Below are 26,758 nucleotides of genomic sequence, written 5' to 3'. Positions count from 1 at the left end.
TTGTTGATTGGCTGCTTTGCAGCCTTTCAAAAAGCGCCAAGAAAGCGTCACAAAAGCGCCAAGAAAGCGACGAACACCGAACCCGAACCCGGACTTTTACGAAAATGTCCGGGTTCGGGTCTGTGTCACGGACACCCCAAAATTCGGTACGAACCCGAACTATACAGTTCGAGTTCGCTCATCCCTACAGAAAATGCATTATCCATAAATATGTGTATGTACATTATGTGTATGTATATATGAAAAAAATATTTTGTAGTACATCATATTATTTTCAGTTTTTTTAAAATAAGTTTCTCTACTTTTTACAAATTAATTTGATATACAATGATTCCTGACACAGCGATTTTCCATTTTTGTAAAAAATGTTTTCCATTTTTCACTACCTGCCTTCCTGGAGCCATAACTTTATATTTTCGTTCACACAGCCAGTTTTTTTTTGAGGGACAAGTTATACTTTATAATGGTATCATTTATTACCAGAGATAGAAAAAATGCATTGCCACCATAATTTTATAGGTGTTGTTTTACAGTGTTCCCTTTGTGGCAAATTAGGCATTTTAATTTCTTTTTCCATTTTTCTGTTTTTAACCATATGGGATAAATACTTTAATGTATTAATAGTTTGGGCATGTAGTGATACCAGTGATTTCATATTTTCTTGTTTTATTTTTTAAATGTGGAAATGGGGTAATTCAAATTTTTATGTATATTTTTTTTACTTTCGATTACACTTATTTTTTGCCCCTCTTGGGGACTTTAACATGCGATCAATAGAAGCACTACATTCCTATTAGGCCCTGCCACAGGGCTTGATAGTAACTTTGCTATAACAGGCCTAGTAGCCTTCAGAAGGTTCAGGGCTGCCATAGCAACCAAATAGCTCAGATGCTCTGGTCATAATTAACTCCAGCATTTGAGGGCTTAAAAGTCCATGATAGTTGTTATTGCCGATTGTGGGCTCTGCTACCAAGTGTCTGCTGTGTAACAGCAGGCACTCAGCAGCCCAGGAGTTGAGTGGGTACCATCTTTTGAAATCCAACATCTGCCTTACAGTACATGTACAGCGAATGTAGGGAAGTAGTTAATACCAGTTTAAAGTAAAAATTTTATTGTAGCCACAGACACATGTGCTATTTTATTTAAAAAAAAATATTTTGACAGACTGCAATTGACATGCAAACCATTAGGTGGCAACACGTGGACTTAAGATAGGCATCTCATGACACAGTATTGCAAAATCATGTGTTTTTTTTGTTTTTTTTTTGTTAAAACAAAAGCCGGTTATCTCACACTTTGTAGGATATGCTGAGCCAAAAGAAAAGGTAAGGAAGGACTCATCTGTATATAATAGTGTAGCTGTATATGCAATTCATGATCAGTAGAAAGTTTGGTGTGAGGAGTATTCTATTAGCAAGGAGGAGCAACTATAGGGGCTACTTCTGCCCACTCCACTACTCTATTTGCCTTCTCATGTCAGATAGGATTATATTGAGCTCCATATTGATGAGATTAATTGAAGGTATTCTCTAGGACTTTAACAATGTGGTGTAGTCTTAGGATAGGCTATTAGTGTTTGATTGATGGAGATCCAACCTCTAAAACCCCATCTACTGTATCATGACAGTCCCAGCACAATACACACATACTTAACAACATTTAGGTCGGTAAAATCGGGGCATCCAAAACCCAGTCCTTGGGAATGCCCCTGACACCACCCTAGAACACCCACTTATGGGCAGAGTTACCATTAACCCTGGCCATTTTCGGCCCAGGACAGCTTAAATTTGCCTGAACTGTCTCTGAAAATTCAGGACAGTCCCAGCAAACTCTGGACAGTTGGCAACTATGCCTTCATTTATCTATAGAAGATCATCTGTATAAAGACCTGTTCCCGTTACTGCCTAGTTTCTGACATAACACCACTTGAAACCTCCAAGAAATACCCACAAACTGCCCATCTTATGGTAAATGTGCCCAAAACTTACCCCTTTGCTGTCAGAATCATCCATATCATGTGAATGTTGTAAAATATTAACTGGGTATACTGGGTAGAGTAAAATAACTGGGGCACAGGTGGTGTATTGTGACTTTATTATTATCCAGGTGCCCATATATATCTGGAACTGCCCTGCATCGGCTGATATTATGGGTGTCGATTACCTCTGATGCCTTGCTGTGATGGAGCCCTAGGTTCAAATCCAACCAAGGACAACATCTGCATGAAGTTTGTACGTTCTCCCTGTGTTTGCGTGGGTTTCCTCCGGTTTCTTCCCACACTCCAAAGGCATACTGATAGGAAACTTAGATTCTGAGCCCCATTGGGGACAGCGTGATGATAATGTCTGTAAAGCGCTGTGGAATATGTCAGTGCTATAAGTGCGTAAAATAATTAAATAAATAAGGCCTCATGCACACGACCGTTGTTTGGGTCCCTATCCGAGCCGCCGCTTTGGCGGCTCGGATGCGGACCCATTCATATCAATGGGGCCGCAAAAGATGCGGACAGCACTCCGTGTGCTGTCGAATCCGTGGCTCCGTTCCGTGGCCCCGTGAAAAAAAATCTAACATGTCCTATTCTTGTCCGGGCTTTGCGGACAAGAATAGGCATTTATATTGCCGGCGCCCGTTCCGTTCCGCAAATTGCGGAAGGCAACAAGAGGCGCCTTCCGTTTTTTGCGGATCTGCGGTTTGCGGACCGCAAAAAATGTCACGGCCGTGTGCATGAGGCCTAACTCTACAGGAAAGCAAGATAATTGAGAAATAGCTGAATAGAATTTTACTCTCCTACAATTTCTATTCATAGGTCTATATTAGGTTTTGTCTTCATGATATTTTATGGGGCCAATTAACTAATATTAAATGTCAGTTCACGCTTTTATAGACACCTTTGGCCTCGGAAAATACTATTCCTGACTTGCTTTTATTAAGGTTTAATGATCAAAATGTGGAGCTTTCTCTCTCCTATAATCCTTATTGGAACCAGTCTCATTTGGCTTTAATTTTTCTCTCTACCTGTAAATTGCAGACAGCTGGAAAGAGAACGTCTCTGCCTCTTGTACTCGCCCTGCATGCCTGTGATCACAGCACTGACCTCTGCCACCGCCATGTAAGCGAAAATAAAAAGCTTGAGATTATTGGAGAGCAGCGAGATGCCCTGTGCAAGAAAAGACCAGGCAAATACAAATATCAAAATAATAGTTTTACAGAATTTCTCATATCCTGATGTTCACTGTTACTGTTATATAGTAAGTACAAGTGCCAACTACTAGAGATGAGCATTTTTTATTTATTTGTTTCTGTACGTAGTCTACCAAATCTGTCAAAACATTTGATTTGTGTCTAAGTTGATTCTACCCAAATAAAAACTCATATTTTTCTTTCTTATGTTTTAAATTCTTTTAGAATTTTTGCTCTACCACCCCTACCAACCCCCCCCCCCTCGCGCTATTTAAGGTTTTTTATTACAATGATGCAATGAAAGCCATAGTAAAAATAAATTAGAGTGACACTAACATATATAGCTATGGGCAATGCATGGCTTCATATTTGTTATGCTTTTAAAAATGAATAAGCATTCCCAAAATGTCCCTTTATTACACTATCAGACAAGCTGTGTTTGTGTTTGAAAAATGAGTGATTTATTCTGAACAAGCATCCAAAAATTCTCCTGTCTTGGGTGATAAGGCATGGGTCTTTCATTTTTCACTCTTCTGTTTACCAGACATTTCATTAGGCCTATAAATGAAAAGTCAAGGGTTTGGTACAAAGATTATAAAACAGTAATAGCAAAATTGCAAGTGTTTATTTTTCTGTAATTTAAAGAGGACCTGTCACCACAAAATGCATTGCAGTCTGAAAGCAGCATATTAAAGAGCAGACAAAGCCAAGCAGATTGATGTATAGTTTTGTGGGAAAAGATTTCGTAAAACCTGTAATGTATACATTTACATCTCTGCTTTTTTTTGCATCCCTGGGAAGTACAGGAGGGAGGTGGTATCAGTGTCTGACAGCTATCTTTTTATGCACACTTATACACATGATGGTATCAATTATTAATAACTCCTCCCTGCTGTACCGATAGCTGTTCACAGGAAGTGGAAAAAGCATATATGGAAAAGTATGGCAGCACCAATTCACAGCATAAATGGCGGGTGCTATGTCCAAGGGTGTCACTGCTTACCCACAAAATGTAGACGAAAACGGACAGCACATCCAGCAGAAAAAGTGGTAGTTTATTGGGCCACAGTGGCACAGTGAGGCGACGTTTCGGCTCAAAACGTCGCCTCAATGTGCCACTGTGGCCCAATAAACTACCACTTTTTCTGCTGTCCGTTTTCGTATATATATATATATATATATATATATATATACAGGGAGTGCAGAATTATTAGGCAAGTTGTATTTTTGAGGATTAATTTTATTATTGAACAACAACCATGTTCTCAATGAACCCAAAAAACTCATTAATATCAAAGCTGAATATTTTTGGAAGTAGTTTTTAGTTTGTTTTTAGTTTTAGCTATTTTAGGGGGATATCTGTGTGTGCAGGTGACTATTACTGTACATAATTATTAGGCAACTTAACAAAAAACAAATATATACCCATTTCAATTATTTATTTTTACCAGTGAAACCAATATAACATCTCAACATTCACAAATATACATTTCTGACATTCAAAAACAAAACAAAAACAAATCAGTGACCAATATAGCCACCTTTCTTTGCAAGGACACTCAAAAGCCTGCCATCCATGGATTCTGTCAGTGTTTTGATCTGTTCACCATCAACATTGCGTGCAGCAGCAACCACAGCCTCCCAGACACTGTTCAGAGAGGTGTACTGTTTTCCCTCCTTGTAAATCTCACATTTGATGATGGACCACAGGTTCTCAATGGGGTTCAGATCAGGTGAACAAGGAGGCCATGTCATTAGATTTTCTTCTTTTATACCCTTCCTTGCCAGCCACGTTGTGGAGTACTTGGACGCGTGTGATGGAGCATCGTCCTGCATGAAAATCATGTTTTTCTTACCTTGCAGACTTCTTCCTGTACCACTGCTTGAAGAAGGTGTCTTCCAGAAACTGGCAGTAGGACTGGGAGTTGAGCTTGACTCCATCTTCAACCCAAAAAGGCCCCACAAGCTCATCTTTGATGATACCAGCCCAAACCAGTACTCCACCTCCACCTTGCTGGCGTCTGAGTCGGACTGGAGCTCTCTGCCCTTTACCAATCCAGCCATCTGGCCCATCAAGACTCACTCTCATTTCATCAGTCCATAAAACCTTAGAAAAATCAGTCTTGAGATATTTCTTGGCCCAGTCTTGACGTTTCAGCTTGTGTGTCTTGTTCAGTGGTGGTCGTCTTTCAGCCTTTCTTACCTTGGCCATGTCTCTGAGTATTGCACACCTTGTGCTTTTGGGCACTCCAGTGATGTTGCAGCTCTGAAATATGGCCAAACTGGTGGCAAGTGGCATCTTGGCAGCTGCACGCTTGACTTTTCTCAGTTCATGGGCAGTTATTTTGCGCCTTGGTTTTTCCACACGCTTCTTGCGACCCTGTTGACTATTTTGAATGAAACGCTTGATTGTTCGATGATCACGCTTCAGAAGCTTTGCAATTTTAAGAGTGCTGCATCCCTCTGCAAGATATCTCACTATTTTTGACTTTTCTGAGCCTGTCAAGTCCTTCTTTTGACCCATTTTGCCAAAGGAAAGGAAGTTGCCTAATAATTATGCACATCTGATATAGGGTGTTGATGTCATTAGACCACACCCCTTCTCATTACAGAGATGCACATCACCTAATATGCTTAATTGGTAGTAGGCTTTCGAGCCTATACAGCTTGGAGTAAGACAACATGCATAAAGAGGATGATGTGGACAAAATACTCATTTGCCTAATAATTCTGCACGTAGTGTGTGTGTGTGTGTATATATATATATATATATATATATATATAATTACATGTTTTACTGAATCTTTTTTCCCACAAAAATATATCAATCTGCTCAGCTCCTCCTGTTCTATAACATGCTGCCTGCACTTTGTGGTGACAGGTTCTCTTTAAAGACCGGCTCAATTAAAATGTCCTCCCTTTATACAAACACACTGCACACTGGTATTGATAATTTATGATAGTAATAATAGTTTTTGCAGTAAAATGCTGTAACTGAACAGTATCTTGCAATAATATACCATGTCTTAAATAACATGGGTATAATGAATTAATTACACTAAAATGTGTTTGCTATAACACTGAATGGTATATTGCAGTAATATATGACAAGTTCAATATCATGATTATAATTATTACGTTATTTGTCAGTGCGGTCCACTGTGACACTTGTTGCTGTGCAGGCTGGTCTGCATGCCTTCTTGCCTACTGGCTGCGGGCTGGTACCCGTGTATGCTGGTTGTTTGGGTGCTGCATGCTGGCTATGGCCTAACTGTGTGTGAACTGTGTCCTGTAAATGATGTACTACTCGTGTCATGTTTGTTTCACAGTGTAGTTCACTGTGACACTGTGTTGCCATGTAGGCTGGCCTGCCTGTGCTTGCATGTTGGCTGCGGTGGTCTGTGGCTATTTGTGAATTGTCTCCTGTGACTGGTATGCTCTGTGTTTATGTAGGGTGAATGTTTCCCTGGTCTGTGTGTTTGATTATCAGATGGTCAGGTGCTCTCATTACCCAGCTATGCGAGCCTGAGAGGAGTCTGCGTCCAGGATTGCTGTGTGCATGGTACATGCTCCTGAGTCAGCTAAGCGCATCGAGGCCTGAAGGGTAAGACTGCATGTACACAAGACTATACATCATCATCATCTCCTGGGTGTTTGTCATTGCATGTACACAAGACTATACATCATCATCATCATCATCACCTGGGTGTTTGTCATTCTACTCTGATCTGTGTGGTCGCCTGGTATTTCAAGTCGCCTAGTCTGACTTGAAACGCCATGCTCCCCAGTCCGCATGGGTTCCGTTGTATGTACTTTGGGGGGTCATTTATTAAGCTGAAATACTCATGCAACTTCTCCCCGCTCACGCCAGCTCTAAATAAGTGGGTGCGGCATGGGCGGGGAAGCAGGCGGGCCAGTAGGCCCGTCTCATTTACCATTTTCTATGCCTGTTTCAGGCCTAAATGCAAGAAAGCTTGAAAGCAGTCTTACGGTACATTTAGAACTGGCGCGGGATCCACCGAAGTTATGAAGAGGCGGGCTATAACATCATAACACTAGTATATTGTTACAGGGGTATAGTAATAACGGTGTTGCAGTATTGTTTTTGCTGTACTACTGAATGGTATTTTGCAGTAAAATACAATGCGTTTAATAGCATGAGTATGATAATGGAATTGTTTTTACTACAGCAGTAAACCTTACTTTGCAGTACCATACAATGCATTCAATAACACAGGTACAGTATAATGCACTGAAATACCTAATTGCAAATGGTAAATAGGAAATGGTTTTTAGAAAGAAAAAAAGGGGTGATTCCTTAGCATTCGCAGCACAATGTGTGATTTGGGGTGCTGGCAATAAGCCTATGAACTGTAGAAACTAAAATAAAAAAAAAGCTGTCCGGTTGTTCACACTGAACAAAATTCTTGCAGTATTTTGTAATGTAGAACTTACCAGCAAGCTGTATGAAACAAATGAGACACTGACCGCTCCCTCACTCACACTCTATGCTAAGCTTTACCTGATTAAACTCTGAAATCTACCCAATTATATCTCCATTTCTCTCCCTATAGTGTCCCTAGTAACTGGCTTGTGTCTGCCAGAATTCATTCTTTCACAATTCTAGCTGTGAACAGAATGGCGTTTCTTCCTTCTGGCTGCAGGAGGAGGTAAGTATGATTTTTTTTTTTTGTGTGTGTTTTTTTTCCCACTATTTCAGGTTAAATCGATTCGCTACCACAAAATCCACAAGGAAATTCGGCTTTGCGGCGAATGGAACTTCGTTGGATTTGATTCGCGCATCTCTAGTTGCAAGATAACTAAACGTGAACAAAGTGAAAGGGTCTGAAGACTTCCTGAATGCACTGTAAGTAGATGGCTTTGTTTCCCTGCCAGTGACTTCAGGCCTTACTGCAGAATTTAATGCTAAGAACTATAATACTTTCTGACCTGTCTACATTACTTTATGCACATCGCCTTATGAGAAGAAATCCTATTTCATCCCTTCTATATATTGCAAGTAGTGGCATTCCAGGCGTATTTATCACTATTGATTCCCAGAATTGTACATTCTTTTTTGTTCTTATTTTGCTCAAGAGTTTTAAATCATATTCAGCATTTTACTTTTATGTCCTCTTGAGGATGGATGGAGACATGATGTACTGGAACACATACATTACTTTTAAAAACTTATGTTATTCCTAATAAGACACAGTTATAAATTTTTTTGCTGTTGTTTTATGGCCACAATATGTCAACCTTAAAGTGCATTGTTCTTAGCTCTGAACAGAAAGGTGTAAGAAAGGAAGTGGATGTATACTTAGGCCCCTTTCACACGGGCGAGTTTTCCGCGTGGGTGCAATGCGTGACGTGAACACATTGCACCCCCGCTGAATCCTGGCCCATTCATTTCCATGGGGCTGTGTGCATGAGCGATGTTTTTCACGTATCACTTGTGCTTTGCTTGAAAATTGCAGCATGTTCTATATTCTGTGTTTTTCACGCAGCCCTGGCCCCATAGAAGTGAACGGGGTTGCGTGAGAATCGCATCCTGCAATTATAAGATATAATGGAATAGCATTCTTTAATACAGAGTAAAGTAAAATGTCCCTTGAGGGGTAAAAAATAATAAAAAAATTACCTCATTCACTTGATCGCGCAGTCAGTATCATCTTCTTTTTTCTTCCTGCAAAAGGACCTTCGATGACATCATCACGCTCACGGTGACGTCAGCTCAGGTCCTGCTGAATGAAGATAGAAGGTCCTTTTACTTAGCATTCTGTATTAAGAATGCCATTATAAAATCACCAGAACACCTAACCCAAACCTGAACTTCAGTGAAGAAGTCCGGGTTCTGGTCTGGGTAAAACATTCAGTTTTTTATAACGCAATCGCAGACAAAACTGACTGAAATTGCAAGCCTACCTGCAACGCCCCAGTGAAAGGGGCCTTAGGGTATAATATATTGTTTCATGGGCATAACAAGTAATCATGACTAGTGTTGAGCAAATCAAAGTCAAATGAATTGACTTTGATCCGAATTTCAGGAATAATTTAATTCGCCACAAAGCCGAATTTCCACGCACTTAGTGTATTGAATCAATTTTCCCTGAAATGGTGGTAAAAATAAAATACATACTGACCTCATCCATTCACGGGCAAAGAGGCCATTGTGGCCATCTTGACTGAAGATACTGCGTGACGCCGTACAAAATCGCGATTTGACTTATGATATCGCACACCGGCGTGCTGGCCGGGTGCACTGATATCATCAGTGGTGAAATCACCACACCTGGCCAGCGTGAGGACGTCATGAAATCACCTCACAAGATTTTGCGTGGTGCCTTCAATCAAGATGGGCGCGACAGCCTCTACGTGAGCAAATGGACAATGTGAGTATTTTATTTTTTATTCAGAGGATTAACCTCTGAAAGGCCTAATGGTAGCCTCAGATGCAGCGATCAGCGATGAACATGGTACCTGAGGGGTTTAATGACAGGGGGCAGCGTGATAGCCATTCCCCATCATTGCGCCAGCTACATACAAAGAAATGTGCTTCGTGATGAAGTCTTTAGTCTTTCTGAAATTTGGCGAAGCAGCTGAATCAAATTTTTCATGACTTCGCTCATCATGAACAAGGACCCCAAAAGGAAACTCCAGTAAAATCTAACACACTGAATAGATTGCTATTGGTTGAGTTTTCAAAAGAAAAACAATTCAGGAGTTATTCTTCGTAATAATGTAATCTGCTGCATCAAAAACAACAGAATATCATCTTGAACACAGTGGAGTCACATTATTATAACCACCAGCTTATATCTAGAGTAACCTCCATGTGCAGCACGGACACCAGCTAGCTGGGAGCGACTCAGTAAGGTCCTAGTAGGTTGTCACAGGTATCTGGACCCATACTGACTGCAGTGCATCCCACATATGCTCGAGTAATTGTGAGGGGAGGATCCTTAGAGTAAACATGATGATCGAGATGATCCCAAAGATGCTCCATTAGGTTCAAATTAGGGGGCCAGGGCAGTACTTGGAAATCTTGGTAAGACTTTTTCAACCATTGTCAGACATTTCTAGCACTGCTGCTGTCTTGCTGGAAGATCCCATCCGCCCCAGAGAAGACAATCAGCATGTATGGGTGTACATGATCTGCAAGGATGAATTCATACCTAAATCGTCTTAGAGTGCCGTCCACATAGATGAGTGGCCCAGAGAATTACACTAAAACCTTCCCCAGACCATAACGCCGCCACCACCAGTTTGTGTTCTTTCAGAAATGGTTGCAAAGTGTTCATTCTCTGATGTTTCTCACCTGACACGCCAACGTCCATCTAAAGCAGAAAACGTGACTCATCAGAGAAGATAACCCTTTACCAATCAGCAGAGGTCCAATTCCAATATAGATGTGAAAATGTAAACCTTTTCTGCAGATACAACTTCATTAGCAGACGTGCAGTGACCATCTGTCTGCTTCAGAGCCCCATACGCATGAACTATTGTATTAGACATACATCTGGTAGCCCCTGGTACATTTTTGTGGTGAGCTGCTACACTGTATGGTGTCGGTCCACCCTCACGCACCATTATAGCCAACGTTCACCTCTCACATCAATGGCATGTAGTGCTCCACAGTTTCCACATTGCCTATTCACAGTGATGCCATTTGTCCACTCACAATACACTTTCACCTCAGCAACACGACAGTTCACAAACTACGCAGGTTCAAAAATATCGCCACCATTGACCTTAAATCCAATTATCATCCCTTTTTGCAACCCTCACAAATCGCCCCTTTTAGCCCTGACAGCAGCGAGGAACATGTGTGCATACAGCCTATCCCACACCTCATATACCCACCAAGACAGCTCACTGCACGTGACCTTCATGAGCTATGCGCTGCCGACGTTTTACGTAGGAAGTGGTCATAATAATGTGACTCGACTGTGTATTAGGACAGTCATGGCTTCTAGAACATAAAGTATTATTTCACCCTTTTAAAGGTATTTTGAATATGCAGTTTAGCTTTGATCACCAAAAAAGATATCGGGGAGCTAGAGAAAGTACAAAGAAACAAGCAAATTAATAAAAAGTATGGAAGATCTCAGGAAGGGAGGTTGTCAAAATCAAAAGTATTTAGGCCTGAGAAGTCTGATGGGTAATATATAGGGATGAGCGGACCCATGAAGTCAATGGGAACCTGAACTTTGGTGCACTAAAATGGCTGTAAAATAGTCATAGTACGGACTAGAGGGCTGCAAAAGGAAGCAAAATGGGGGTATGAGCAGGACAATTGCCCTGCAAACAAATGTGGATTTGAGATGTCGCGAATATAAAATTTTCAGTTCGCGAACGGCAAACGCGAATTTCAACAAATGCTTGCGAACGGGTGAACCGCCTTAGACTTCAATAGGCAGGCGAATTTTAAAACCCACAGGTACTCTTTCTGGCCACAATAGTGATGGAAAAGATGTTTCAAGGGGACTAACACCTGGACTGTGGCATGCCGGAGGGGGATCCAGGACAAAACTCCCATGGAAAATTACGTAGTTGACGCAGAGTCGGGTTTTAATCCATAAAGGGCATAAATCACCTAACATTCCTAAATTGTTTGGAATAACGTGCTTTAAAACATCAGGTATGATGTTGTATCGATCAGGTAGTGTAAGGGTTACGCCCGCTTCACAGTGACAGACCAAACTATGACAGACCAAACTCCCTCTTTAACGCACCGCAAACAGTCCATTTGCACAACTGCGAACTCCCCATTTGCACAAGGTTGGATACCAAGCTAGCCATGTCCCATTCCTTGTCCTCACTGATGTCATTGAAGGTCTCTTCCTCCACCCAGCCACGTACAACACCAAGGGTCCCCGAAAGGTGACAACAAGCCCCCTGGGATGCCTGCTGTGGTTGGTCTTCCACCTCCTCAAAGCTACCTTCCTCCTCTGACTCCTCTTCTTCAGACTCCTCTCTGCTTTGCCGCAGGTCCAGCAATCGACGACGACAAGGCTGCTTTTGGTGGTGATGGTGACCACAACTCTTCCTCTTCATGCTCATCTACGGCCTGATCCAGCACTCTTCGCAAGGCATGCTCCAGTAAAAACGCATATGGGATGAGGTCTATGATGTTGCCTTGGGTTTGACTGACCGGGTTTGTCACGTCCGCAAAAGGACGCATGAGCCTACAGCCATTGTGCATGAGCGTTCAGTGACGCGGCAAAAAAATACCCAGCTCCGCAGAGGCTGTCCTATTTTTTTGAAATTAAAAAAATCTGTTCTTACCAGTTTAATCTCTGTTTTGTCCCCTATCAGGGGCCGGTGTATGGAATAGATTTTAGGAACCGAGAGATGGAAAAAGATGCTTGGTTGGTCCTCTTACTTGCAATTTGGGGCACTGCGCATGCTCCTTGCAATGTACTGTGCTACCCAATATGAGTGGTATGTTAAGTAGTACTATTCCTATCAGTTTAATTCCTGTTACGTCCCCTATCAGGGGACGTGTATCGAATAGAGTTTAGACAACAGCAAAGAGTTGTCAATAGTTGACACACTCATGACATAAATTTTATTCCTCTATGCGTAAATCTTGGTGTAGTGATGACTGTGCTCGTGCGCACGTTTGGTAGATTGCAGGCGATGGCGGTTTTTCAAAGCCTATGGTCATGCTGAGGTAGTTCAGTGACAGTTAAGTGACCCAGAAAACACAGATTCTGCAGTGTGGGCCTATTGTTAGCCTAGTAGGCGTTAATGATCAACTTAGATGATCCCAAAGAAAATTAATGATTTTTCTATGCAAAATTATCCAGCCGATCGCTTTTGGTCTGTTCACAATGAAGCAATGACCTTATCATCTGGGGTGTGCCAACATTGCCATTGCCAACACACTCATAGAGGTGATCGCTTCATTGTGATACGCAAGCCCCTTCACCACAACAAGGTAACGATCACGAAGGAGAAATGACACATGTATGTGCCTTTTTTTGTTGTTTTGTTTTTGCAGCCACAGTGCAGCACCAGAGGCCAGAAAAATTAGGCATGTACACATGCCTGAAAAATTAGGTATTGTTGCGGCCGGAAAAATTTATGTTTTCCAGGCAGAAAGTGCCCTAAAACATTGCGGCTTGAACCCTAGTTGGTGGCGGAGAAGTCACGCAAGTCATCCGGCATGCAGAGATGAAATACAGCAGCGTGTGGACCATTTTTAGCCCAAGGCATCTCATCAGGCCTTTTTTAGTCAAATGCATCCCCCACTGTCAGTCCCTTCGTGATCCATGCCTCATTCATCTTAATAAAGGTGAGGTAATCTAGACTTTTTTGACCTAGGCGACTTCTTTTGTCAGTGACAATGCCTCCTGCTGCGCTGAAGGTCCTTTCTGACAGCACACTTGAAGCGGGGCAGGCCAGAAGTTCTATCGCAAATTGGGATAGTTCAGGCCACAGGTCAAGCCTGCACACCCAGTGGTCAAGGGGTTCATCGCTCCTCAGAGTGTCGATATCTGCAGTTAAGGCGAGGTAGTCTGCTACCTGTCGGTCGAGTCGTTCCCTGAGGGTGGACCGCGAAGGGCTTTGTCGATGTGTAGGACTTAAAAAGCTCTGCATGTCCTCCATCAACAACACGTCTGTAAAGCGTCCTGTCCTCGTGGTAGGAGGAGGATTACTTTCACCTCTTCCCCTGTTAGATTCCCGTTGTGCTGTGACATTACCCTTATACACTGTGTAAAGCATACTTTTTAACTTGTTTTGGAACTGCTGCATCCTTTTCGATTTCCGGTAATTCGGTAACATTTCAGCCACTTTCTGCTTTATACCGGGGGTCTAGTAGCATGGCCACCCAGTACAGGTCGTTCTCCTTCAGCCTTTTTATACGAGGGTCCCTCAACAGGCATGACAGCATGAAAGACCCCAATTGCACAAGGTTGGATGCCGAGCTACTCATGTCCCGTTCCTCGTCCTCACTGATCTCATTGCGTCCCCCCAGCCACGTACAACACCACGGGTACCAGATAGGTGACAGCGAGCACCCTGGGATGCTTGCTGTGGTTGGTCTTCCTCCTCCTCAAAGCCACATTCCTCCTCTGATTCCTCTTCCTCAGACTCCTCTTCCAGCGTTGCCGCAGGTCCAGCAAGCGATGCTGATAAGGCTGTTTCTGGTGGTGATGGTGACCACAACTCTTCCTCTTCCTCTTCACGCTCATCTACGGCCTGATCCAGCACTCTTCGCAGGGCACGCTCCAGGAAGAAAACAAATGGGATGATGTTGGTGATGGTGCCTTCGGTGCGACTGACTAGGTTTGTCACCTCCTCAAAAGGACGCATGAGCCTACAGGCATTGCGCATGAGCAACCAGTAACGTGGCAAAAAATACCCAGCTCCGCAGAGGCTGTCCTAGCACCCCGGTCATACAAATACTCGTTGACGGATTTTTCTTGTTGGAGCAGGCAGTCGAACATTAGGAGTGTTGAATTCCAACGTGTCGGGCTGTCGCACATCAAGCACCTCACTGGCATGTTTCGCCGCTGAATATCGGAAAAGTGCGCCATGGCCGTGTAGGAACGCCTGAAATGGCCACACACCTTCCTGGTCTGCTTGAGGACGTCCTGTAAACCTGGGTACTTATGCACAAAGCGTTGTACGATCAGATTAAACACATGTGCCATGCACGGCACATTTGTCAACTTGCCCAAATTCAATGCCGACAAAAATTGCTTCCGTTATCACACACCACTTTGTCGATCTCCAGTTGGTGCAGAGTCAGCCACTGATTCACCTATGCGTTCAGGGCGGACAGGAGTGCTGGTCCGGTGTGACTCTCTGCTTTTAGGCAAGTCAACCCCAAGACGGTGTGACACTGTCGTATCCGGGATGTGGAATAGCCCCTGGGGAGCTGGGGGGATCAGTTGATGTGGAGCAAGACAAGCAGAACTCAGACAAGGAGGTTAGCGAAGATGATGGAGTAGGAGGAGTGGGCAGCAGGCCTGTCTGCAAGTCGTGGCGGTGTCACCAACTCCTCTGCAGAGCCACGCATTCCATGCTTGGCAGCCGTCAGCAGGTTTACCCAATGCGCATTGTACGTTATATACCTGCCCTGACCGTGCTTTGCAGACCAGGTATCAGTGGTCAGATGGACCCTTGCCCCAACACTGTGTGCCAGACATGCCATGACTTCCTTTACCACAATAGAGTAGAGGTTGGGGATTGCCTTTTGTACAAAAAAAAATTCGGCCGGGTACCTTCCACTGCGGTGTCCCAATAGCTACAAATTTTTTGAAGGCCTCAGACTCGACCAGCTTGTATGGTAAAAGCTGGCGGGCTAAGAGTTCCGACAAGCCAGCTGTCAGACGCCGGGCAAGGGCTGTCCTTACAGCAGATCAGATGAGTCTTTGAGGACTGGAGTGAACACAGAACACTGGCCTAGCTATCGATTTCCCTATTAAATCAGCAGCAGCTGCACCATCCCTGCTCTCACTAACACTGCAGCTTCCGAATGAATCTAAGATGGATGCTGTCCTTGCTTTTTGATAGGCGGTGGGAGGGTCTGGAAGGGAGGGTATGGTGCTTATTGGCTGGAATGTGTCTGCTGACTGTGAGGTACAGGGTCAAAGTTTGATCAATGATGACGCATAGGGGGCGGACCGAACATCGCATATGTTCACCCGCCGCGGCGAACGCGAACAAGCGATGTTCACCGGGAGCTGTTCGCCGACATCTCTAATGTGGATAGGGAAATGACTTAAAATAACATAGAATAGAAAAAAAAAATATATAATTATCTTGAACTAAGAGGCGGAGGTCAAAGTGGAGTAGGAGGTTGAGGAGGCGGTAGACATGGCGGTGTAGGTGGAAGCGACGGTGGATGAGGAGGAGATAGCCAAGACAGGTTTTTTATTTCCCTTTATTTATTTATTTTTCATAAATTTGGGAAGGCCCCAATACATTGAGAAATGGAAAAGAGAATGCAAAGAGAAAGTGTGCTGGAGTATAACAATGGCTAGGTGCTGCCGGTATACTTGTCTATTCAGCACAAGGTACAGACAAGTACTGTGGGATCCATGCCTGGTTAATTTTAATGAACGTGGCTGTGAACATTGGCTGTGGACAGACGGCTGTGCTTGTCTGTGATTAACCCCCCCCCCCCCCCCCCCGCAATGCTAAACGCACGTCCGGACAATAAGCTGGCTGCAGGGCAGGCCAGCACCTCCAAGGCGTAAAGAGCAAGCTCAGGTCCGGAAGTTGAATGGGGAAGACCCATCAGTCAGTACGTGTAGGCGTGTGCACACATACGGTTCCACCATGTTGCTGAAATGCTGCCTCCTGCGAAGACGTTCCATATCAGCTGGTGGTGCTGGTTGTTGAGGCGTGCTGACAAAGCTTTTCCATATTTCGGTCATGCTAACCCTGCCTTCTGAGGTGCTGGCGGTGCGCCAGCTGTGTTGGCGACTTCTTCCTCCTCCTCTGCCTTCTCATTGTGCTTCCACTGAGCCCCCGCTGTCAGGTGGGAATGCCATCAGCAGCGCGTCTACCAGCGTGCGCTTGTACTCGTGCATCTTCCGATCACGCTCCAGGGACAGAATTAAGAACGGCACGTTGTCCTTGTAGCGGGGATCCAGCAGGATTGCCACCCAGTAATCAGCACAAGTTAGAATATGGGCAACTCGGCTGTCGTTGCGAAGGCACTGCAGCATGTAGTCGCTCATGTGTGCCAGGCTGCCCAGAGGCCACAACAAGATGATCTCTGTGGGAGGTGTATCCCCCCAGCCACTCTCCAGTGATGCCCATGAGCTGCTTTGGGTGCCACTCTGCTGTGAACACGGTTCCTCCTTTTCATCATCCTCCTCCTCCAGAACTGTGTCCTGGCTGGACAGTTGTGTACCTGGCCTCTGTTGGTGCAGGAACCCACCCTCCGAGCCACTTGTGAATGACTGGCCTAATAACCATGGAAATGATCCCTCTTCCTCCTCCTGTGCCACATCATCTTCCATCATCACTCAAAGCGTTTTTTCAAGGAGACATAGAAGTGGGATAGTAACGCTGAGGAAGGCGTCATCGGCACTGGCCATGTTTCTGGAGCAATCAAAACAGCGCAACACGGCACACACATCCCGTATGGAGGCCCACTCATTGGTGGTGAAGTGGTGCTGTTCCGCAGAGCGACTCACCCATGCGTGCTGCAGCTGAAACTCCACGATCGTCTGCTGCTGTTCGCACAGTCTCTCCAGCATGTGCAAGGTGGAGTCGCATATGAGGCGGTGAGCTGGAAGGCCGAAGTTATGCTGCAGCGCAGACAGGTGAGCAGCAGCAGGGTGAGAACGCTGAAAGCGCGCACAGACGGACTGCACTTTCTGCAGCAGCTCTGACATATCGGGGTAATTTTTCAGGAACCTCTGCACCACCAAATTCACCACATGCGCCAGGCAAGGGATGTGCGTCAAACCGCCTAGTTCCAGAGCTGCTACGAGATTTCGCACACCACCAGGCCAGGCTTGCTTAACGGCACCAACCATCGGTCTGTTGTTCCATGCCCATCCACAGCTCCTGTACGGTGTGGGGTTTTTCACCAGATGAGTTTCAAAACTGCCTGCTGTCGTTTCCCCTGGCTGTGCTTACGTTGGTGGTGCAGGTGTTACGCTGACCGGATGAGGAGGTGGTAGTTGAGGAAGCTAAGGAGGAGTCAACGAGAAATGTCCTGCAATCCTCGGTGGCTGAAGGAAATGCGCCAAACTCCTTTCTGCCTCAGGCCTAGCCGCCACTGCATTTACCTAGTGTGCAGTTAGGGAGATATAACATCCCTGACCGTGCTTACTGGTCCACGTATCCGTAGTCAGGTGCACCTTGCCACAGATGGCGTTGCGCAGTGCACACCTGATTTTGTTCGCCACTTGGTTGTGCAGGGCAGGGATAGCTCGCCTAAAAAAGTAGTGGCGGCTGGGAACCACGTACTGTGGGACAGCTACCACCATAAGGCTTTTAAAAGTCTCCGTCTCCACCAGATGGAATGACAGCATTTCAAAGGCCAGGAATTTTGAAATGCTGGCATTTAGGGCCAGGAATCGCGGGTGGGTAGCAGGGTACTTTTTCTTTCTCTCTAGTGTTTGGGGTATGGGCAACTGAACGCTTCCATGGCGCAGTGTGGAGATGTTTGGTGAAGGTGGTGGTGTTGCTGCCACATCCTCTGTTTTCAGGGTGGCAGGTAACACTGTCACTCCAGAGGGGGAGGAAGAGGTAGAGATTGCAGGAGGAGCCTGAGATCTGTCTTGGTTTTTGAGGTGTGTACTCCACTGCAGCTCGTGGTTTGCATTTAGATGCCTGGTCATGCAAGTGGTGCTCAGGTTTAGAATATTTATTAGTGTTGGTCGAGCACAAAAGTGCTTGGATGCTCGAGTAGAACACCTTGGGATGCCCGGGTGCTCTACCGAGCACCCGAGCATAATGGAAGTCAATAGGAGAACCCAAGCATTAAACCAGGCACCCCCTGCTCTGAAGAGTGGAGGGTGTCTGGTTTACATGAAAAGGTCAGAAATTGATGGAAACACGACTGAAATGGTTCGGGAACAGCATGGGGAGGATGTCTGGATGCATCTTGGACTCCCAGATCGCTGCTGGGAATGATGTTATCTGAGTAGTACGCCACTTTTACAGACTGACAATAATCCGCACTAAACCGAAGATAAAATTTATTTCAGAGAAAAAAATTTTTTTAGGAAACATTCTTTCCTGTATATTTACTTGTAGATAAAGTGCAAGTGCTTCCAGAAAATTACAAGGAAGAGGCACTCCGATACAACCTGTATATCACATAAAGGAGGGCCTCATTCACATTGTGGTACAATTGTTCAGGTAGTGGGACTCCTACACTCATAAGGTTATAGGCTGAAAAAAATTACAAGGAACCGGCACTCCAATACACTCTTTATTACACATCAAGGAGGGCAACATACACACCCTTGAAAATTATGATTGATGGCCTGCTGGTGACCCTCAAAAACAATAGGAGCAAGGGCCTGCTGGTGACCCTCTAAAACATTAGGGGCAAGGGTCTGCTGCCGAGCTGACCATCTAAAAAATTTTGTGGGTGAGGGTCTGCTGCCAAGCTGACCATCTAAAAATGTAGGGGTGATGGTTTGTTGCTGAGCTGACCCTCTAAAACATTATGGGTGAGGGCCTACTGGTGACCCTAAAAAACATTATAGGTGAGGCCCTGCTGGTGACCCTCTAAAACATTATGGGTGAGGGCCCACTGCTGAGCTGACCGTCTAAAACATTAGGAGCGAGGGCAGCCTAATAAGCAGATTGATATGATGGAGGAGGATGAGAAAAGGGAGATTGAACCATATACCCTTTTTAGTGGTGGAAGGGGTGCATGGAATACAGTGTATTCAATACACCATAAAAGCCACATTTAGAGTGCCTTTATGTTCAGCCACTTTCCTCTAGTGGAGTATAGAATTCAGAGGCGATCCAGGTCTTGTTCATTTTTATAAGAGTCAACCGGTCAGTATTTTCAGTTGACAGGTGGATGTGCATATCAGCTATGCCCCCAGCAGCACTAAATACACGCTCTGACAAAACGCTGGTGGCGGGGGCAGGCCAGCACCTCCAAGATGTAGAGCCCCAGTTTGGGCCACGTGTCCAGCTTGGACACCCAATAGTTGTAAGGCACACAGGGATTACTGAGGACGCTGACACGGTCTGCTACGTACTCCTTCAAATTTTTCCCTCCTTGTGACACTAGGCCACGCATCAGGTTGAGGGTGCTGGCGGAGTGTCATAAAACTGTCCCAGGCCTTGAGTGTTGGCCTGCCTCTGTTGGAAAAGCTGTGTGTTCCCCTCGTCTCCCCTCCTCAATTGGACAAGAAACAACGTACTCTGTAGCCAGCGTTGTCAGCTGGAAATCTTTGGAGCAATTTTTCCACAAGGACCTTCTGGTATTGCACCGTTTTGCTCATCCTCTCCACCACAGGAATGAGAGATGAGAAGCTCTATTTGTAGCGGTGGTCGAGAAGGGTGAACAACCAGTAATCGGTGTTGGCCAAAATGCGTTCAACATGAGGGTCACAGGAAAGCCAGCCTAAAATAAAGTCAGCCATGTGTGCCAGAGTCCCAACAGACAAGACTTTGCTGTCCTTATCAGGAGGATGACTCTCAATCTCCTCATCCTCTTCCTCCTCTTCTACCCATTCACACTGACTAGATGGAATAAAACTTCCATGGGTACTACCCTCTGTAGCGGAGGCAACCATCTACTGTTTCTCCTCCTCATCATCAACCAATTTGTGCTGAGAAGATGAACTGAGGGTGGTCTGGCTATCACCCTGTGTACTGTCTTCCCCCATTTCCACCTCTTCCACATGCAAAGCGTCCGCCTTAATTGTGAGCAGCGAGCATTTGAGTTTACACAGAAGTGGGATGTTTACGCTGATAATAGCGTTATCGCCGCTCACCATCTGTGTTCATTCCTCAAAGTTGCGTAAAATCTCACAGAGGTCAGACATCAATGCTCACTTGTCGCTTGTGAAGAGTGGAAGCTGTCTGGAAAGGCGACGACCATGTTGCAGCTGGTATTCCACTACTGCCCTCTGCTGCTCACAAAGCCTGGCCAACATGTGGAATATGAAATTCCAGCGCTGTCGTTGAGCTGGCAATTGCAAGCGCTGATGCAGGGTTGCCAGACAGGCGGAAGCTGTTGATGACTTGCGGAAGTGGGCACACACACGGCGCACCTTCACCAGTAGCTGTAACCTAAGCAGATCAGTTTAAACACGGCCTGTTGCCGCTTCCCCACTGCAGTGCTAGACTGCTTCCAGCTACTGAGTGGTGCTGCAAGATGATAATTCAGAGGTGGAAGTGGAAGAGGAGGTGGAAGAGGAGAAGGGGGGATTTCAGTCACTAACGTAGGTGGCAGCTGAAACCCTGATGGAAGTAGGGCCAGAAATCCTTTGGTGTCGGTAGCACCTGTGCCATCCCAGGGTACGACTCGCTCCCGGCCTCCACACAACATTCACCCAGTGTGCCGTCAGGGAAATGTAGCGTCCCTGGCCAAAAGCACTTGTTCATGTGTCAGTCGTTAAGTGGACAGTCACAATAACTGCTTTGGTCAGGGCACGGGTGGTGTTATGGGACACATGCTGGTGTAAGGCTGGGACTGCACACCGTGAAATATATTGGCAGTGGGGACAGAGTACCGCCATCAGGCTACTGAAAGCCTCAGTGTCCACAAGCCTAAATAGCAAAATTTCCAGGGCCAGCAATTTGGAAAGGTGCGCATTTAGTGCTATGGTCGGTGGGTAGGTGGGTGGCTAGGTATTTTCGCTTTTGTTCAAAGGCCTGGAGTATAGACATCTGTACACTGTGCTGGGACGTAGAAGTGGATATGCGAGCTGATGGTTCTTGCGAAGGTCCAGCTGCATGGTGGGAGGAATCCGGGCGTGCGTCTTGGACAGGGGATTGGCCAGCACGTAACACAGGGCAAAAGGAGGCAGTGGTATGGCCCGCAGACACTGGTTGTGGACCTAGGCCTTCGGCCCACCTATTAGGGTACTTTGATGCCATATGGAGAATTATGCTGGCAGTGGTGAGGTTGCTAGTGTTCACGCCTCTGCTAATTTTGGTTTGGCACAGGTTGCAAATGACAATTCTTTTATTGTATGCACTTTCCTTAAAAAAGTGCCAGACTGCAGAACACCTACCCCTTGGCAGGGGAGATTGCCGCAATGGGGTGCTCCGGGTAACAGTTGTGGGCCTGTTTGGTGTGGCCTGCCTTCTCCATTTTGCCACCCCACTGCCTCTTCCAGCCTGTTGTGGTGCTGCGGATCCCTCCCCCTCTGGACGCACGGCTTGCCACCCTCCCAGGTTGAGTCGGTGACTTCATTGTCCAGCACCTCCTTTACCACTTGCTCACTCTGGTCATCCTCCTGACTTGTTGACCTAACAACAACCAACCTTAGTTATTGACAACTGTGTCTCATCCTCATCATGAACCTCTTGAAACACTAATTGCGTTTGACTTATTGGCAACTGTGTCTCATCATCATTATTCACCTTTTGAAACACTAATTGCTGTTCCCTACCGTCATCTTCTTCTGACTGTGGATGCTCCAAAGTTTGGGAATCAGGGAACAAGATCTCCTCATGTCCCTCTTCAAGCGGGCTTAGCGAGAGGCCCAAATTAAGGAATGGCGATGAAAACAGCTCCTCGGATTATCTGAGTGTGGGATCACTTGTTTGTCAAGACTCTCCATGGTGGGTGGAAGGAGTATCAGGGTGAAGATTCTGTTGACCAGACTGAGACTGGACTTTGTGGAAGACAGGGTGGTGCTTAACCAACTGGAAGCATTATCTGCTGCAATCCAACCGATCACCTGGTCGTACTAGTCTGACTTTGAGGGTGGTGTCCTGCGCCGCCCTGCAAACTGGGGCATGAAGCTAGGTATCGTGGATGACTGTGTTTCTTGTGCTCTGGCAGCAGCCACAGTTTTACAGTGCCCAGGGCCATAGCCTCTGTGTGCACCATCAGCAGCACGGCCACTTCCCTGTCCCTTACTGCTCGCCTTGCACATATTAAATGGTATATATGCTTAGTAGTGCAGGTTTTGCAAGTGTATGCGCAAATAAAGTACACAGAACGTCATAGATATTTTTAGGATGCGCATGCGTTTAAACAGGAGGTATAGCGCAAGTAATGACGCTGTCACCACTGCCTAATAAAAATTACACTGAATCAATGTCACTGATATTTAGGATACGCACATGTTAAACAGGAGGTATAGCGCAAGTAATGTCGCTGTCACCAGCGGCTAATAAAATATTACACTGAATTAATGTCATTGATATTTAGAATGGGCAAACGTAATACTGGAGATGTAGCGCAGGTAATGTCGCTGCCACCAGCAGCAAAAAAATTTGACTGAATGTCACTGATATTTCAGATACGTAAACGTTATACAGGAGATGTAGCGCAGATAATATCGCTGTCTGCAGCGGCCAAACAATTGCAAGCTATTTAGTGCAGGTTGCGCTAAAAATATATATTGCTGCCAGATACAACTATAGTCCTTAAAAGGACTTTTGAGTCTCTAACAAGTTTTAGCAATTCAGTGCAGGTTGCAGAAAACAATATATATTGCTGCCACAGACAATAGTCCTTAAAAGGACTTTTGGGTCTATAACAAGTATAAAAACTAAAATATTGCTATTTTAATCCTTACACTATCTTTCCCTTTTGCTCTCCAGCTCTCCCTAACTAATACTGAGCCGAACACATGTCTTCGGGTGCATTATAGCACCCAATGACTCGTTCCGGCCAGCCAATCACTGTGATGCCAGCAGCCAACATAGCTATAGCATTACAATGAATGGCAGTACTTACCTGCATGTTTATTGACTGCGTAGCAGCCGACAAACGTGCAGGGAGGAGACTTGAGCATCGTGCTCGAGCATATGCGGCATTCGGCCCACACCGCGATGTGCCGAACTGCACACGTCACTCGCACGACCTTGATTCCATGTGTGGTCTAGGACCTCATCATCCTCCACTTCATCTTTAACCCACTCTTCACCCCTGCCCTTCTTGCTAGTTTTCACACTGCAAAATTCGGCAGCAGTTGGCACCTCTGTTTCGTCATCATCATCAGAGACGTGCTGCGGTGGTCCTTCCATGTCCACATCCTGAAACATAAGTGGTTGGGCATCAGTGCACTCAATCTCTTTCAATTCTGGGGCAGGGCTAGGTGGATGGCCCTGGGAAACCCTGCTAGCAGAGTCATCAAAAAGCATAAGAGACTGCTGCATGACGGGGCTCAGACTGCTTGGCTGATTTGTAAGGGAGTGAGGTGAAAGACAGATGCCCATAGGCTGCAGGTCCCAACACTGCGTTTTCAGCAGGGGACTGGGTAGAAGACAATGTGAAGGAACTGGAGGCAATGTCAGTCACCCAATCTCCTATCACCTCTACTTGTTCTGGCCTCACCATTCGTACACCGGTATTCGGGCCTACAAAATTACGCTTAACGTCCTGTCACCTACGTGCATCTGAAGAAGATGTTTCATTTGGGCGTGTAGCTGGCACAGATCGACCATGTCCTCTCCCTGCAACAGGAGCTCCACCAACACCAGCAGCACCACGACCACTGCCACGTCCTTTATTTGATGCTCTCCTCATTCTTTGAGGTCACCCTCTTAACTAACAGACAGATTAACTATATTAATTTCCCTGTCACGTATGCAGTGCAGGCATACCTCACACCAAAAAATGGGAATATGTCACCCAGCGAACTAACAGACAGATTAACTATTATATTTTTGTGTCAGGGCTACAAAGATGGTGCATTGCACCCACAAAATGATTGCTGTAGGTCACCCACAGAATTAACAGCCAGATTAATTATTATATTTCTGTGTCAGGGGTGCAAAGCTGGTGCATTGTACCCACAAAAGAATCACTATAGGTCACCCACAGAATAAATAGCCAGATGATATTCCTAACACTCTCCCTCGCTTCAGCTGCCTGCTTCCTGTCCCTGCACTACTCAGAGCTGATGGGCGGTGCTACATATGATCCAGCTTGTATAGAGGCTCGGTCACATTATGCACCAGCCAATCACAGCTATGCCATTACTAGGCATGGCTGTGATGGCTTCTAAGTGCCCACAGCTTAAAAGCTTGTTGATTGGCTGTCCTGCAGCCTTTCAACAAGCTTTATTAAATGCCCGAACACCGAAATTGAACCCAAACTTTTGCTGCAAGGTTCGTGTCCGGATATCCGAACTCGCAACGTTCAGTACGGACCCGAACTTTGCAGTTGGGGTTCGCTCAACACATATATATATGTGTGTTTTCCAAATAAGAGGCAGCACTCCAAGATAAAAGTGAAAAGACCCACTTTATTCCCTTCTGCAACGTTTCAACTGCTCATTGCAGTCTTTCTCAAGCATAACAACTGGTGTCAAGGTATCTACATTTATACCCACAATGCTCTGTGAGTCAATTAGTAAAATAAGTAACAATTACATGATCAATTATGTGGAAAACATAAAAATACATCAAACATACATAATCCAATGTGAATTCATTGTATACAGCATATGTCAAATCATTAGTGCACATAAATTGTGAAACTCCATCAATAATCTTCCAAAGATCGCAAACATAAATAGCCATATTCATAAAGTGCCTTGTGCTTTAATTAAAGTGATCACCTGTATGTGCTAAATGGCGGTCAATCGGCCGCATAAATTATAAATTGTAAAGGATAAACTTACACAGCGGAGTACTGTGATGGCGTCTGCCTCGGCGTCCCCGGTCCTCCATTGCGCATGCTCGGTAGCCAGGCAACCGGTGCATACAATCGGTGACCCGCCCCCTGGAGTGTGACGACAGTCACGAAGCATGCATCAGCGGCCAGGCCCCTCTATAATAACCACAATAAGTTAGAAATGCGGGTCACAAAATACCTTTAAATACAATTAATTTTATCGCAAAACTTTACTTTGTCCAAACCATAAAGTTGGAACATGCTGCCACAAGATTTGGTAGTTACTGAAAATGAGGATATAATTAAAGAGCATCTGTCACCTCTCCTGACATAATGTGATTAGTAGAACTACAGGTAACAGCACACTGCTAGTCAGATGCACAAAGATATAAGCAAATACTAAATGATAAAAAGCTGCTTGGTGGCCATACTTACTGCAAGGGCAGTTAGAAGCTCTTTGAGCATATAATTGATCAAAAATATGTCTGGCCCATCAACCGGACCACAAGGTGTCTTCTAATGAGATAGGGCCTACTCTAACATGCCTCTCCTGGGCTTACAGCCTACAATCTGGGCAAAGTAGCACCCAGCTATATCCTACACATGCCTCTCCCAGGCTGTCAGCCTGCAATATGGGCAAAGTCGAAAACAGCTGTACAATCTTTCTAATTAAAAGCACCTGGTAAATGGTGCCACCCCCCGTGGCAGTGACAATAGGAAAGAAAAACTAACGAACAAGCACCTCCAAATTTACTTATTTTGGAGGTGCTGGTTCGTTTGTTTTTCTTACCTCTCCAGACATGTCTGATTTAGTTTACTTGCACTCTCATTGTAATAGCAATTCTGGAGCATCTCTTCATATATCTCTTTGACATTGTTCCTCTATTATTCATACTAAAACATATAAGCAGTTTGCAATGAAGATCCTGATGGGTGTTACCAGTGGGGGTGTGCACTGTGGGGGTGTGCACTGGTAGCACTGATTGGATAGTGTAAGACTTTGCAGGGACATCCCCCAACTGGTAACACCCATCTGGACCTTCCCTGCAAACAGCTAGCAATTTATTCATAACTTCTAGCAGCAATAATAAAGGAATGGCACACAATAAGGTCACAGGAATAGTTGTTGCAGTTCTGTTATTACATGAGGATGCAAGAAGTTGGTAAGGCAGACATGTAAGGAGAAGGGACAGATCCTCTTTAAGATATGATTAGATATCTTCCTTGTAGAAAACATTCCCAGCATTTAACATAACTCTATCAGCTTTCCCTGGAGTGCTTCCTTAACCCCTTCACTCATCTGTGTATAACTATACGCCTGAAGTG

Source organism: Bufo gargarizans, chromosome 1, assembly GCF_014858855.1.
Source record: "Bufo gargarizans isolate SCDJY-AF-19 chromosome 1, ASM1485885v1, whole genome shotgun sequence".
Classification (NCBI taxonomy): Eukaryota; Metazoa; Chordata; class Amphibia; order Anura; family Bufonidae; genus Bufo; species Bufo gargarizans.
Note: the sequence above shows the minus strand (reverse complement) of the source record.